The sequence below is a fragment of the Spinacia oleracea genome, chromosome 3 (genome assembly GCF_020520425.1).
Source record: "Spinacia oleracea cultivar Varoflay chromosome 3, BTI_SOV_V1, whole genome shotgun sequence".
Classification (NCBI taxonomy): Eukaryota; Viridiplantae; Streptophyta; class Magnoliopsida; order Caryophyllales; family Amaranthaceae; genus Spinacia; species Spinacia oleracea.
Window position 1 is genome coordinate 69,907,738 of NC_079489.1, and position 16,357 is coordinate 69,924,094.

General features: G+C 35.8%; 2 long non-coding RNA genes across 3 annotated transcripts; one reads left to right on the plus strand and one right to left on the minus strand.

The window, feature by feature from the left end:
* Nucleotides 1–582: 582 nt before the first annotated feature.
* On the minus strand, nucleotides 583–4,810 carry LOC130469101 (uncharacterized). Of its 2 annotated transcripts, none has more exons than XR_008929475.1 (6): nucleotides 4,587–4,810; nucleotides 4,190–4,284; nucleotides 3,388–3,746; nucleotides 2,933–3,060; nucleotides 2,769–2,850; nucleotides 583–1,209 (listed from the first exon to the last, which is right to left on the minus strand). It is a non-coding gene; the product is annotated as an uncharacterized lncRNA (long non-coding RNA). The 2 variants fall into 2 exon arrangements; XR_008929474.1 differs by having other exon boundaries at nucleotides 4,190–4,326.
* Nucleotides 4,811–5,976: 1,166 nt separating this feature from the next.
* On the plus strand, nucleotides 5,977–9,415 carry LOC130469102 (uncharacterized). Its single transcript, XR_008929476.1, has 3 exons — nucleotides 5,977–6,109; nucleotides 6,202–6,283; nucleotides 9,257–9,415. It is a non-coding gene; the product is annotated as an uncharacterized lncRNA (long non-coding RNA).
* The last annotated feature ends 6,942 nt before the right edge of the window (nucleotides 9,416–16,357 follow it).

Below are 16,357 nucleotides of genomic sequence, written 5' to 3' on the forward strand. Positions count from 1 at the left end.
CAGCTCCTGTAAAGTCAAATGGTTACCTGCTTGTCCCAACTAATGGTGGTTTTAATCAAAAGCGGGTTGGGGTTTGTTCTCTCTCTCTCTTCACTCTCTCCCTCCCCCAGAACAGTTCTAATCATATCCTTTATTTTGACTGAGTCTATAACAAACAAGTTTTAACAGTTTTTTAGCATCTAGTAGAATATTTTATAGGTAAAATTTAAGGTTTACTGGGTACAGTCAGGTACCATCCAATTTCAATAGCTTATTCATATATTATTTAATTCTTCTGATGTTCTGTGTTGATGGACCATTTGATCAACTAGCATATGTTTATTCTTGAAATTCACAGTTCATCTGCTATATGTTTTCTTCTGTTGACCAGCTGTTTTGCTTAACACTTAGTCATCAGTCGTCACTTCTATTATAACAATAGTGGAACAAATACTACAATCTGAAGTATATTGTATTTAGGATACTCTGTGATCCTATTGGAATTATTTCTCACCATATATTTTAAATTATGTCTCCACTTATGATGGTTTTTTGCACATAAATCTGAACTTGTAGTCGTCTTGCTAACAATTACTATATTATACTACTAGTCTTATATGCACGCGATGCGTGCTAATATAAAAAAAGCAAATTTGAACCCCTAAAGCAAACATACAACCAGATATTTGTTCAAAGAGAGATTAAGTAAAACAATATTTATATACACTTTAAATACTTTTGCATTCTACTACAAAGTCGCAATTCATCTCCTCCCAGGCTCCAGCCATTAATCATAGTCTGATGCGTAGCACTTAAGACGTTGAAATGTGATAAGAGCTTCAACGCAGGCACATAGCAGTGTCAGACTTCAAGACAGCCTTGTAATCTTATACTAACATGCAGCAAGGTGGTTCCAAGAAATTCAACAAACTAAACTAAACAGAATTCCATGGTTCTTTTCCTTACTTTAAAGCCACAAAATCATTACAGCAACCGCATCGGACACCAGGAGATTACAGCCACATCGAATGACAGGTTAACCATTTAATATCCCTTCCTTCATCAAGCCAAGCATGCTCTTTTTTGAGATTGCGTATGATGATTGACAAACCTATGATAATCTCATTTGAAGAGCCATCATCAATACATCTACCATCAGAATATCAAATACTTGGAAGAAACACTTAATTGTTGACATTTGGCTTTATGATTTGCACGCCAATGCAATACCTACACACAGAGAAAGTAAATAATTAGCAATAGTTGCTAAAAAAGTCACTCAATTTCTAAAGAGATTAAGTTGCAATTGCCTGGTGTTTACTATGAAGTTTGGCCATGAGAATATTGAGAGTGTAATTTATTTTTATTTTTTTTAAAAATAGCTGCCAGTTTAAAATGTGATGCCCGATTTCTCTGCTAAGAACATTTCCTTGTGAATACTATGAAGTTTGGCCATGAGAATATTGAGAGTGTAATTTTATTTGTAAAAACATAGCTGCCATTTTTTTGTATCCCCTAAGCTAACCTATGCTGGCTGTGTAAAGATCATACTCTTCATCTCTTCCCTCGATAGAAATCTTCTTGTGGATCCTATGGAAGGACAGGTTCTCTACTTAAAGTTTCTTGTACAGATGATTGATTGTCCCCTCCTTTTTTCCCCCTAGCTTTAAGCCGTGCAACCTGTTTTCCAAACCCCTTATGCATGCTATTCATGAATGCCTATGTTTGAACCGTATATGGCTTGTACTCCAACTTCCACCTCACCCTCTCCAAGAAGAAAATTAGTCTTGGCTTCAAGCAAATTTGTCCTCAAACATAGGAAGTAGAAGACTTTCCTGAAGTGTCCTCAAACAAAGGTGTGTGTTTTAAAAAATGGAAGTTCAGAAACCTAAAGACAGGGTAAGTCCTCTGTACTTTTCGAAGATGCCTCTAGCACTTTGGAACTCGCATTATTCATTATGAAGCAATAATAGATAAAACGTAATTCAAAAGCTAACCATTGGAAAAAAAAACCTTCAAAATTAACAAAATAATGAAAACAAATGAATAAACTAAACTAATCAGATTAACTGAAATAATCGGAACAACAAAAAACAATTAAACTTTTCATGTTAACTTAACTAATAAGAACAACTGAATTAATCTAAATCCAAGTTATATAGCTAGCATATACCAGCAATTTTTTCAGAGCCTAGGGTCAAACATAAATGAAACAGGTAACTTCAATAGGTTGTTCATGTTGTCGTACACCATCAATTTATATCCTATATGAACTTTTGTACTCGGTTCATTTATAGGCTTCCATGAATTCATCATTAGTTTGAAATGTCACATACGTGTAGAGTCTAGCACTCTAGCCCATGGGTAACGTATTATTCAGACTCGCTATAAGGGTCAAATGGACATGTTTGCAGGTGTTACACAGAGTCACTTCATGAACATTTATGCCCAAAAATTGAAAAAAAATATGCAAACGCAACATAACATTCATGCCAAAACATTCATGAGAAAAGAAATCAAGCTTATTAAACAGAAAAAATTGAAAACAAATGCAAAGTACACCACTACAAATGATTAGCTACTAAACAGAACGTGTCAAATTATTGATAACGGTTCAACAACACCTTTCAAAAGATTGGTTCAATGTAACCCAAACGATTGCATATATCAACTAAAGGTTCAACAACACCTCCAAAAACTTAAACAAATGAAACCCAAATTAGCAAATACAATGACTGAATTATTAGACATTAATACGGAACTAAACAAACTTGATTGAAAACCCATACCATGTAAAATGAGACAGTAAAATCAGCTCGTTTCTTCCATAATCATCATCATCACCGAGCTCCGCGAAAAACTATTTACCACCTAAATTTAAAGAAAATCAATTAACCGAAATCTTCAAGAAAATCATAGCATTAGAAAACAGTGAAATCAAAAGATGCAGTACGTATTGTTTGTCTCAGAGATGTTGCATTCAGCAGCAACTGATTGAAGCCACTCATTTTCTCTTTCCTCTTCAAGTAAACAAACAGCAGATGTGTTACGCTTGAACTCGGAATCTATGAACGTGTCAATCTGATTCAAAAAAAAAAAAACTCAGTAAGATCACTATCATCATAGAATTAGAAAACAATGAAATCAAAAGATGCAATACAAATTCCCATAAACGAATAATATCCAAAAACAACTCTTCATTCTCCAATTTTCGGTCTTTCTCCCTGTTTTTCCTCAAATCTCAATTCAATCAAATTAAACAAATTCCCACATTTTAGCAAAGTTCAACCAATTAAGAGTTTAAGACCCATAGGCTAACTTGTGGGGAAGCAAACATTGAATAGCAACATTAATTCACAGAGCTTCTAAAACAGTTAGAAGATACGGAGCTGTTGTATTAATGTGTACCTCCATCAACGTAATTGAGTTCACCGTGCGGAATGCAGATTATTCTGTGTTTATTATGTCGGCTGCTGTCAATGTTCCTGAATCATTCCTGAAGCACTCCATCAACATAGTGACATCCTCGGCAGTGATCTTCTCCATCTCTTTTAGCTTCATTATAACAAACTCTGCAGCAATGTAACAAACAAATATATAATGGTTAAGTATAATATAAACTATATATACTTGACTTCGATCATCAATGCTCTTGAATTGCAGAACTCACCTTACGACGTTATCATCATCAAGATCAGCTGCCTGAATGTCAGCATGTGTAAGCTTCCTGGTAAGAACCCAATCCAAGAAGGATTTCTGCCTCCTTTCTGTATACAGTTCAGTAAGGTAGAAAAAAGAACTGAGCTAAACATATAGTGCTGCTTAATATCCAAGACACAGAAAAAATCCGGCCTCTTGAGTTTTCATAAATGTAACAAATTTGGATCATATTTTAAATCCTGGAAGTTTCCCAAATTCTCAGCAAAATTTGACCAAATTCTATCTCAATTACCAACCAAAACCCAAAATAAATTCTACAAATCAAAATTTAACACACATAAAATTACACATACACAAAAACCCTATTAATTTCTACATTTGGATCATGGTTTTATCTGATCAGAACACTAAATCCTACCAAATTTCCAATTTTCAGCCAAAATATATCAACTGCCATCTCAAATACCAACCAAAGCACAACATTTATTTTGCAGAACAAACATTACAAACAATTGAAAACCCAATTAGTTTCGAGATTAGTGTTCCTTACCGATCAATTGGGATACCATATTCAGAAGATATGCGGCGATTAGAAGAAGTAGCGCGGTCCATTTGCTGAAGTCTGGCCTTGATAGCTTTAGTCCTCTAAAATGTCAGATCCACAGAGAAGGATGCGAACAAATCAAACTAATTACATCAATTAACAACCAATGAACACATATAATCAGCATAGTTTGATGTAAATTATTGAAAATTAGATCAACAACAAAATTAAAAACCCTCAAATGAGCAAGTTGAATAGCTAGAATCACGAAACTTGCACACATTTTTTAAAATTTACTATGAAAATAAGATAAATCGAGATCCATAAAAACAATTGACAGGCGAAATTTCAAAGCAATTGAAAAATTAATCAAAAAAACAGAGAGAATGAAAGAAATAATTACCATGATAATTCGACGGAGATAATGAGGGAAAACGGGATTAGGTTGCCGAGAAGTGGACGTCGATGGAAGGCCGAGCAGGGTGATGGTGGAGACGGTGGTGATGGCAGACGGCGGAGAAGGTGGAGGAGAGAGAAAGTTTGAGAGAAAAGTGGCGAGGTTTGAATTGAAATGAGAAGCCAAACACGACGAACGGTTTGATCGAGAGTTGCAAAACTTTTTTCCAAAGGGTGTTATAGACTTTTCAAGAGGGGACACCAAAAGTGTAGTTACCAAAATGACCTCAGCTGTTGGCTTATATAATAGAGATACTCCATAGAACATTTATTATGTCTTTCACACCATCGCAATGGGACCTTCAAGATGTTATGTTTGTAATATTGCTTATTCATTGGGATTTGTTTTGGTAAACATCTTTGCTCTAAGATTTTATTATTTCTTATGTGGAATGTTACACCTTGTTGTCACTAATAATGTGGATAGGTAAGTATGCCATTTTTACTTTTTGGGTTGTGAAAATGAATGATTGAAATCCACCATTTTCTGTTTTGAATACAGATATGTGATATGGTGACTGTGGCCTGGATCATTAATGCAAATATTGTGATCCCACTTGACAAGAGGTTATTTTGGCAAGACTCAAGGTATACATTGTTTTTTCTTTTCACTTGACATGAAATAGGGTGACCTAAAATTAGAATTATCTATCTCTTATTCTAATCTGTCGGAAAATTGGTTGCAACAACTTTGCAGATGTTTTTTTTATCCAGACCATTTCATTGCTAATGTTATTAAAGTAGTTCGAACCTACCTAAGGAACTTTTGACTGGTCCTAGAGCAGTGAAGCATTTACATAGTTGGTCTGGGTAAAATCAAATGTGGGCATTAGAATAACATTAGGAATCTGTTTTTCTAACTACTCTTACCCAGATTTTTTTACATTGCCCAACCAGAAATCAGGTTGCAGGGTTATCCCTCCTAGCTTTCTCCATAACAGCTTTATTAATTTGCCATTATAACTCTTTATTTTAACACTTCGATTTACCTCCTACAGCAGGCAACAGATCAGCAGCAACAGCAGATCAGAAGCAGCATATCAGAGAAGCAATTGTGAAACTAATCTGTTGTTGCTTCTGATCTGCTATTGCAGATCTGTTGTGAGCAGATCAAAACTAGCAACATATCATATCAGCAGTTATGAATCTGATATGTTCCTACTTATGATATGCTACTGCTGCTACTTTCGATATGCTGTTCAAGCCCAATATTGTTGCTCACTCTATTAAATCTCTTTCTCGTTTTTCATAATCTACAAGCTCCGATTTTCTTTGCATTTGAATTTTGGTTAATAAAATAGACTAACTACTGGTTTTCTTGTTTTGTGAAGAATCTTTTCAATGTTGAAAATAATCCAGTCAAGAATTTTTTTTCCTAAAAGTTGTGGGCATAAGATTCAGGGATTTCAAGGCCAAGTTAGTGAGTGGTTGGATTACTGAAACAAGACAGAGAGTTTGAAATCAGTGAAGGTAAATGATTTCAATTGTTATATATTTTCATTAGTTGTTATTAGCTCAAAAACTTACATTTGTCTTGCATGCATTTTATTTGTGATACCAAGTGTGCACAACAAACGGGCAATACAGAGTGCGGCTACTACGTGATGAAGTTCATGTACGATATAGTCACAAGATCTCGAAAAGGTACACATTATACTATAACTGTATATAACTAGACTAAAAGTACGTGAGAACGAGTCTTAGTAACATTAAACTAAGTCTAATAAACATGTAGGGGTTTAGAATGTTTATTTAGGTTCATTAGTTGAAAGTTGGGAGCGAAATACGTCATTTTAGTCGAAATGTTACTTATAATGACCAAACGAGCCTTATATGTTCATAACTTGACCAAACGTAGGTGAGAATCAGTTTTAAAGACATTAAACTAAGTATATTAAACATGTAAAGGTTTTAAAAATACTCATTTAGGTTCATTAATTGAAAGTTGAGACCGAAATAAGCCATATTTGTCAAAAATGTGGCCTATAATGATCAAATGAGACTTAAATGTGCATACCTTGACCAAAATAGGTGAGTATACGTCTTAGGAATATATAACTAAGTATATTAAACATCTAACTCGTTTAAAATACTTATTTAAGTTCATTAGTTGAAAGTTCGACCGAAATAAATCATTTTAGTCAAAATGTGACCTATAATGATCAAACAACCCTTCAATGTGCATAAATTGACCAAAGTAGGTGATAATGAGTATTTGAAACATAAAACTAAGTGTATTAAACATGTAACGAGTTCAAAATACTTATTTACTTTCATTAGTTGGAAAAAGGAGCGAAATAAGTCATTTTAGTCAAAATATAAACTATATTGAACTAACGAGCCTTAAATGTGCATAACTTGACCAAAGTGGGTGATAATGAGTCTTTGAAACATAAACCTAAGTGTATTAAACATGTAGGTTCATTAGTTGAAAGTTTGGACCGATATAAGCCATTTTAGTTGAAATATGACCTATAACGATCAAACAAGCCTTACATGTGCACAATTTGACCAAAGTAGGTGAGAATGAGTATTTGAAACATAAAACTAAGTGTATTAAACATGGAAAGGCTTAAAATACTTATTTAAGTTGATTAGTTGAAAGTTGGGACCGAAATAAGCCATTTTAGTCAAAATGTGACCGATAAAGATCAAACGAGTCCTATATGTACATAACTTGATCAAAGTAGTGAGAATGAATCTTTTTGAACATTAAAATAATTATATTAAACATTTAAAGGGTTTAAAATACTCATTTAGGTTCACTAAATGAAAGTTGGGACCGAAGTACACCATTTTAGTCAAAATGTGATTGATACTGATCAAACGCGTCTTATATGTACATAACTTGACCAAAGTAGGTGAGCATAAGTCCATGAAACATTTAAATAAGTATATTAAACATTTAAGGGTTTAAAAATACTCATTTAGGTTCATTAGTTGAAAGTTGGGATCGAAATAAGCCATTTTAGTGAAAATGTGACCTATAATGATCAAACGAGTCTTATATGTGCAGAAATTGGCAAAAGTGGGTGAGAACGAGTCTTTGAAACATGAAGCTAAGTGTATTAAACTTGTAAAGGGTTTAAAATATTTATTTAAGTTCATTAGTTGAAAGTTAGGAGCGAAATAGGCCATTTTAGTCAAAATATGAACTATAATGAATTAACGAGGCTTGCTTCAACAAAATGGGTGAGAATGAGTCTTTGAAACATAAAACTAAGTGTATTAAACATGTAAAGAGTTTAAAATACTTATTTAGGTTGGTTAGTTGAAAGTTGGGAGCGAAATAAGTCATTTTTGTCGAAATGTGACCTATAATGATCAAACAATTCTTATATGTGCATAATTTGACCAAAATGGGTGATAATGAGTCTTTGAAACATAAAACTAAGTGTGCTGAACATGGAAAGGCTTTAAAACACTTATTTAAGTTCATTAGTTGAAAGTTGTGACCGAAATTAGCCATTTTAGTCAAAACGTGACCGATAATGAACTAACAAAGGTTAAAGGTGCATAACTTCACCAAAATAGTGAGAATGAGTCTTTAAAATATAAAAATAAGTGTATTGAACATGAAAAGACTTCAAAATACTCATTTAAGTTCATTAGTTGAAAGTTGGGACCGAAATTAGCCATTTTAGTCAAAACGTGACCGATAATGAACTAATGAAGCTTAAAGGTGCATAACTTCACCAAAATAGTGAGAATGAGTCTTTAAAACATAAAGATAAGTGTATTAAACATGAAAAGACTTTAAAATACTCATTTAAGTTCATTAGTTGAAAGCTGGGACCGAAATTAGCCACTTTAGTCAAAACGTGACCGATAAGGAACTAACGAAGCTTAAATGTGCATAACCTCACCAAAATGGGTAATAATGAGTCTTTGAAACATAAAACTAAGTGTATTAAACATGGAAAGACTTTAAAATACTCATTTAAGTTTATTAGTTGAAAGTTGGGATCGAAATTAGCCATTTTAGTAAAAAACGTGACCGATAATGAACTAACGAGGCTTAAATGTGCATAAGTTCACCAAATGGGTGAGAACGAGTATTTGAAACATAAAACTAAGTGTATTAAACATGGAAAGACTTTCAAATACTCATTTAAGTTCATTAGATGAAAGTTGGGACTGAAATTAGCCATTTTAGTCAAAACGTGACCGATAATGAACTAACAAAGCTTAAATGTGCATAACCTCACCAAAATGGGTGAGAATGAGTCTTTGAAACATAAAACTAAGTGTATTAAACATGGAAAGAATTTAAAATACGCATTTAAGTTCATTAGTTGAAAGTTGGGACCGAAATTAGCCATTTTAGTCAAAATGTGACCGATAATGAACTAACGAGGTTTAAATGTGCATAACTTCACCAAAATGGGTGAGAATGAGTTTTGAAATATAAAACTAAGTTTATTAAACATGGAAGGACTATAAAATATTTATTTAAGTTCATTAGATGAAAATTGGGACCGAAATTAACCAATTTTATTATTATACTGTTCATTATTTCTTTATTATGAACAAATTAAGTCTTAATTTATTGTATGATTCAATATTTATAATATAACTAAAGTGTATTTTTTTTTTTTGATGGTCCTTCTTTTTAAGTTATTTAATAATCCGAGGGAGCGGCCTTTCACCTTTGAGGAGATAGATGAAGTTCGAGAAATGTTGGCAAACTTCATTACCAATGATTGTCTTTGATATTTTCTTGTACTGTATCTTAAATTACGGATGCTAGCTAGTTTTTCATATGATTGTAATGTAATCGACTTTTATATTTACAATTATATACTATTTAATTTAATTATCTATATAATTGGATACTTTTTATATGACGTATGAAGGTTAATCAGTGGCGTGGTCCAATTGTAATATGTAGTAGGGAAATCGATTATACAATAATTATAGGCCAAGTGCGGCTCATTTATAGGCCAAGTGCGGCTCATTTATATATCAAGTGCGGCTCATTTTTGTGCTTGTGCTCCCCATTTCTATGTCAAGTGCGAGCTCATTTTTAAATTTGGCAGCACCAAATATGTCAAGTGCGGGCTCATTTTCAATATTGGCAGCACCAAATATGTCAAGTGCGGGCTCATTTTCAAAATTGGCAGCACCAAATATATCAAGTGTGGGGTCATATTCTAAAATTGGCAGCACAAAATATGTCAAGTGCGGGCTCATTTTCCAAATTGGCAGCACTTGAAATATCAAGTGCTGCCAATATTTTGGCAGCACTTGAGAAACATCTAGTGCGGGCAGGCCATGTGCTGCACATGTAAAAGCCCGCACAACACCCCTTAAAATGAGCCCGCACTTGACATATTGAGCACCTCAAGTGCGGGCTCATTTTAAGGGGCGCTGAAAATGCGTCCCTAACTAGTGCTCAATTTCTGTTTGCGTATATTTTTGTTTATGCGACTTTGATTTGCGTGCTTGCCTAATAACGTCCTTTACGCGTTGTACAGCGTTTGTGGGATTCGTTACAGGCCATCCCGAGCGTCGCTTATTTTTGTGGCGATCATTCGGGCTTGCGGAACACGTATTTCGGTATAACTCTTAGGCAAATTAGTCTATGAATGTTTGGGAAATTTTTAATGTCGTCGGTTTTCTAGGATAGTTTGTCACACACAATCACATATTTCGCTACACATAACTAACATTTATTATGAGGCGATAATAACATGTCATGTAGTTTATGATAGGCTTCTATGGGTAGTTATTTGCGCCTGGCTTGGTACCGCTTCTATCGTAGATCCAACACATGCCCCGATCGAGGTAGTGTCTTCAACAGACGAATTTCGCTCAAGAGGCCAACCCGCAAGTGCAAGCCAAGGGGGCATGCAGGCGAGAGGGACCTAATGAGCGAGCGATTGGGTTCGGGATAGGTGTACTACCTGCACAAGTACCGAGTGGGCAACATGCGCGGCGTATGCACCCCCCTGCTGGCGAAAAAAGGTATCCTGAAGGAAATAGTGCCCTTGGTCCAAGTATGCATATAATATTAAGTCTAATAAATGCGGTTCAGTATTAATTAACAAGTTAATAATTCAGTGAGATCAAGTGAGCTGAATGCCTGACTAGAGGCCGCTTCAGTTCAAGTGGAATTAATTATATTAATCCACAGCTTACTCTTGACTGAACCCGTAGGGTCACACAAATAGTACGTAAACGGATCAAGTATTTAATGGCATTAAATACTCCATCTATTGATATTCGGAATCGACGGATCTTGGTTTCAGTGGGAGCTGAGATCGTCACAGGCAAGAAATGAATACTCCGGAAACGATGATATTGCCGGAAACGGAAATATGGATCGTATCGGAAATATAAATATTATCCAAGTCGTAGATGTTGCCGGAAACGGAAACATGGTACGTATCGGAAAATATTATCGGAAATGGAAATATTGCCGGAATCGAAAATATTGCCGGAAACGGAAATATTGTCAGAATCGGAAATATTATCGGAATCGGAAAATAATTCCGGAAACGGAAATATTAAATATTTGTTCGAAACGGAAATTAATTCCGGAATTGAAAATATTAAATATTGTTCGTATCGGAAATAAATTCCGGAATCGGGAATTTAATCGGAAGCGTATTGTACGAATTAGCATCGGACGAGGCCTGCCAGACGAAGGCCCAGCACGAAGCCAGGCCATCGCCCAGCAAGCCAAGCGCGCCACACGAACAGCCAAGGCCACGCCAGACCCAGCTGGCCGTGGCAGCGCGCGCAGCTGCGAGCAGTGGGCTGCGAGCATTGCTGCAGCTCGCGTGGGCTTGTAGCTCGCGTGGGCCGAGCGGCCGTGTGGGCTGTGCGCGGGCATGGCCTGCATGCTTGCGGGTCATGCTTGTGTAGAGTTTGTGTTCACATACGAAACCTAAAGAGTATAGGATTTGTTTAATGATTAAAATTCCTAATCCTAAAAGATAAATTAATTAAATAAGAATTCTACTAGGATTCTAATTTAATTAATTCGTATCCTAGTAGGATTCGATTACTTATTCCATGGTCTATAAATATGAGTTAAGGGCTCATAATTTATATCAAGTATTCAAGTATTCAAAGTGATTTTTGAGAGCAAAAATTCAGTCATATAATTGCCTACAATAGCCGAAAATTCTAAGTACCTTAAGGGAGATTCTAGTTGGTCAAGCTTAAGGCGGATCCGGACGTGCTGTGGACTATCTACGGATGGACGACACTTGGAGTCCTAAAGACTTGTTCTTGTTCGGTTCGGGCGCAGCTAGGGAGGGCACGCAACAAAGTGTATGCATCTAAACTATGCTAAATGATTATGTGTAAATAATATGCTTTCCTGGCTTTATGGTTTTTCCGCATGATTTATGTTTTGTCATATGAATCATAACCTAACAGTGGTATCACGAGCCTCTTATTATTTTCATAATCTAAATTGCATAAACATGGTTAAATATTACAAATTTGCAAGAATTAAAAGGGGTGATTAATTTTCGTAATTGTTAATTAATTGCAAATTGCGTTTATTTAATTATACGTACGCAGTTTTTCGGCAGTTTCTTCGTTACTCATCCAAATCGAGTGATTTTTGTGTCAATTCCGCATGTAAAAGGCATTCTAAAATTTTGACAAAAATAGTGTTTTTCGGCCGAACCCAGAATTCTCAAATTCGAAGCCTAACTTCGACTTTTCGGAGGTTTTAGTTTTTCGAATGCAAAATTTCGTAAATTTAAGATGTTAAATTCAATATTTGCGATTCTTGTTGATAAATCTTGAATTTTTGATTGACCTACTGTATATGTTTAACAAGTTTGAATTCCTAGCCTTGGTAAATATGCAATCTAATTTGTCATTATGATTAATTTGTTGAAAATTGGAATAATTTAGAATTAATTTGATTTTCATAATTAGTTATAATTTAATTAGATACCTATGATTAAAAACCACCATAAAAATTGTAAATTTATGTTAAATTTTAAATTTTTATGACCTAGACTTGAATCCATGTTAATCGGAAATCAATTAAATAATAAATTTTCGATTTTTCGCCCTAAAATTATGAAATTAATATTCTTTATTAATTTGTCATTAATTTTGAATATAAATTTTTAATTTTTATGCGACTCGCTCATATAACTTGCACGCACAAAGCAATGGACGCTACGTGTTACCCTTAAGGGGTGTTGTATAGTGCGGGCATGCGACGACGAGCAATGGAGCTCGTCGCCCATGCGGTACAAATGCAACGAGCAAGGGCATGGTGCACGAGCACAAGGCAGCAGCCCTGCCTTGTGTCGTGGGCTGTGAGCAATGGGCGTGTGGGCAGGGGCGAGAGCAAGGCACGAGCAGTCGCGTGTGGGCAGCAAGCGTGCTGCGCCACAGCGCGCACTGCCTCGCGCAAGCATGCGGAGCCTCGCGCGCAGCGAGCGCAAGCTCGCGTGCCACGAGCGCTACGCACAGCGTCGATGGCTCGCGCGCAGCGAGCGCCAGCTCGCATACTGCTGCCTCGTGCGATGAGCGCAAGCTCGCGTGCGGGAAAGGCAGACGCGCAGCGAGCGATGGCTCGCATAGATCGAGCGCAGTGAGCGATGGATCGCGTGCATCGAGCGCTGGCGCGCGCAGCCAGCACCAACTCGCGTGTTCGATTGATGCCTTGCGATGGTGAGCAGCAGCGATGCGACGCAGCGCATGGGCTGCGCGCACATGGCCAGCGATGGCTGTGTGCGTGTGGCCCATGGGCGTGCGCTGCGTGGGGTTGTTGCGTTGCGATTAGATCGTTTTGAAATTTTAATTTGAGATTTTCAGTTTACGTAATTTTAATTAATTTTAAAATTAATAATTTAAATTATTTTTTTGGATTTTAATTTTGAATATTGTAATTATAATAAATTTTATTTATTCTAATTATTTTACTAAAATTAAAATCATGAATTAATTTAAATACGACTGAAATTAAATTAAATTTATGGATTCAATTATAAATTTATATGAGCTTTAAATTTTAATTAAATTTGTATGTTTCCGGTTAGACTAGTAATACATTTTTATGTTTAAAATTAGTAAAGCATATGAATTTATTGTTTTAAGTGGGAGCCCTTTTTAGTCATAAACTCTTGATTAGGTCTACAAATCCTTAAGGTTAAAACAACTTGATTAGAATTAATAAGGACTGAATAATTTGTAGATTATTGGTGCCCTTGATTAATTGCTGCAAATGTTTATGTGATGCATAATGTGTTTTACTAACCAGCTATGTGGGCCATTCATGATAATGAATGGGTGAATGGTATATATTGTATATGTACTGTTTTGCAGGTTATGAAGTGACTAGTATGGCCCAAATAGGATAGAAAATATGGTCTGCATACCATTAATTTGAATGTAATTGGTCTAAAGTACCAAAGTTGTTTTTCAATTCAAATATGGTCTGCGTACCATCAAATAGTTGTAATTAGTTTTAATTATAGTTATCCTATTTGAAGAAAATGATGCCTCCCACGGAGATTTTCAAGACGGACTTTGAAGTTAAAGCTTCAAGATGAAGTCGGGCCATACTAGATCACATTTATCTTATGCATGTTTTAAGTTATTTATTGCTTTTAAATATGTCTTAAAATGCATGAGATCAAAGCTTGATTATGTTGCATGATTAAGGATTTTAGTTCACTTAAAATCTAACCAACATAGTAAGAGCCTTAAGTTCCAAACTTAAAAATTGAGTTAAAAGGTGCCATGCCAAAATATACACTTGCTTGGATATCCTTTACATCAATCTAGTAATAGTTTTCGCTCAGCGAGGTGTTACTTATTGGTCCTAAAGGGGCAAGGCACACAAATAATTGTGAGTACATGTTAGTCTTGGTGAAACTCAACGATATAAGTAAGGAGTCCTTTTATGTCGTGGCAAAATCGATAGGTTTACCTAATAAGTTCTTAGACGTACCTATCAACCAAGAATAGTTTCTAGACTATTAGCAAAAGGCTTTTGCTTACCTAAGATGTTTTAGGATTAAGTCGACAAACTGTGCTTAGTTCTTCAATGATTTTAGGATCTTGGAATCATTTTATTCACACCTGCCGGAACACATAACTTGAATAAAATGCTTAATGAACATTGAATTATGCATGTATGCTAGAATTTAAGTTTATTAAGAGAAACTGTGAATGGTTATTTATTTGTTTATTCTTTTCAATTGTAGTTTTAAATATGGCAAACAACAATTCATTCAACATTCGATCAATTCTCGAAAAGGAGAAGTTGAGCTGGAAAAACTTCCTTGGCTGGCAAAGGAACTTGCAAATAGTTCTTATGCAGGAAGAAAAGAAGTATGTCCTAGAAGAGGCGATGCCCGAAGCCGCAGGCGACGGGGTCACTCAGGCAGCCCTCAATCGTTGGATTGATGCCAACAAGGATGTGAAATGTCTAATGCTCGCCACCATGAGTGCAGATCTGCAGAAAACGTTCATCAACTCAGATGCTTTCACAATCATCAGTGAGTTGAAGAACATGTTCCAAGATCTGGCTCGAGTCGAAAGATTCGAGACTCATAGGAAAATTCTTGAGACCAAGCTTAAGAAAGGCGAGCCCGTAAGTCCACATGTTCTCAAAATGATTGGACTCATTGAGAATATGAGTCGGCTGGATCAGCAATTTTCTCAGGAAATGGCTATAGACACCATCCTCCATTCTCTTCATAGCGGGTATGATCAGTTCAAACTGAACTACAGTATGAATAGTCTGGACAAAACGCTCACTGAGCTTCACGGTATGCTGAAGACCGCTGAAAAGACGCTCAAAAGTGATAAGCAGGATGTGCTTATGGTGCGTGGGGGCAAGTTCAAGAAATCTGGAAAGAAGAGGAATGCTAAGAAAGGTGGCAACAAGGCCAGCCCAACTAAGCAAACTGGCGCCAAATCTGTAAAGAGGAAGGTCGGTCAACCCACTTCTGAATCCGAATGCTTCTACTGCAAGAAGAAGGGGCATTGGAAGAGAGATTGCTTGAAGCTAAAGGAAGATCAGAAGAACGGAACAGTCGTTCCATCTTCAGGTATTTTCGTTATAGACTGTATACTTGCTAATTCAACTTCTTGGGTATTAGATACAAGTTGTGGCTCACACTTATGTTCCAATCCACAGGGACTAAGAAGAAGTAGAAAGTTAAGCAAGGGAGAAGTCGACCTACGAGTGGGAAATGGAGCACGGATTGCTGCATTAGCTGTAGGAACTTATTATTTGTCGTTGCCCTCCGGGCTAGTTTTGGAACTGGAAGAGTGTTTCCATGTTCCAAGTCTTACTAAAAACATCATTTCAGTTTCTTGCTTAGATGCTAAGGGATTTTCCTTTTTAATAAAAGACAATAGTTGTTCGTTTTATTTTAAAGAGATGTTTTATGGATCTGCTAGATTAGTCAATGGACTTTATTTATTAGATCACGACAAACAAGTATATAACATAAATACCAAAAAGGCCAAAAAGGATGATTCAGATCTCACCTATCTGTGGCATTGTCGATTAGGCCATATAAACTTGAAACGCTTAGAAAGACTTCAAAAGGCAGGAATTCTAGAACCATTTGACTTAGAGGATTATGGTAAATGCGAATCATGTTTACTTGGCAAAATGACAAAACAACCTTTCTCTAAAGTTGGAGAAAGAGCAAATGAACTATTGGGTTTAATCCATACAGATGTATGTGGACCAATGAGTACAAATGCTAGAGGTGGTTT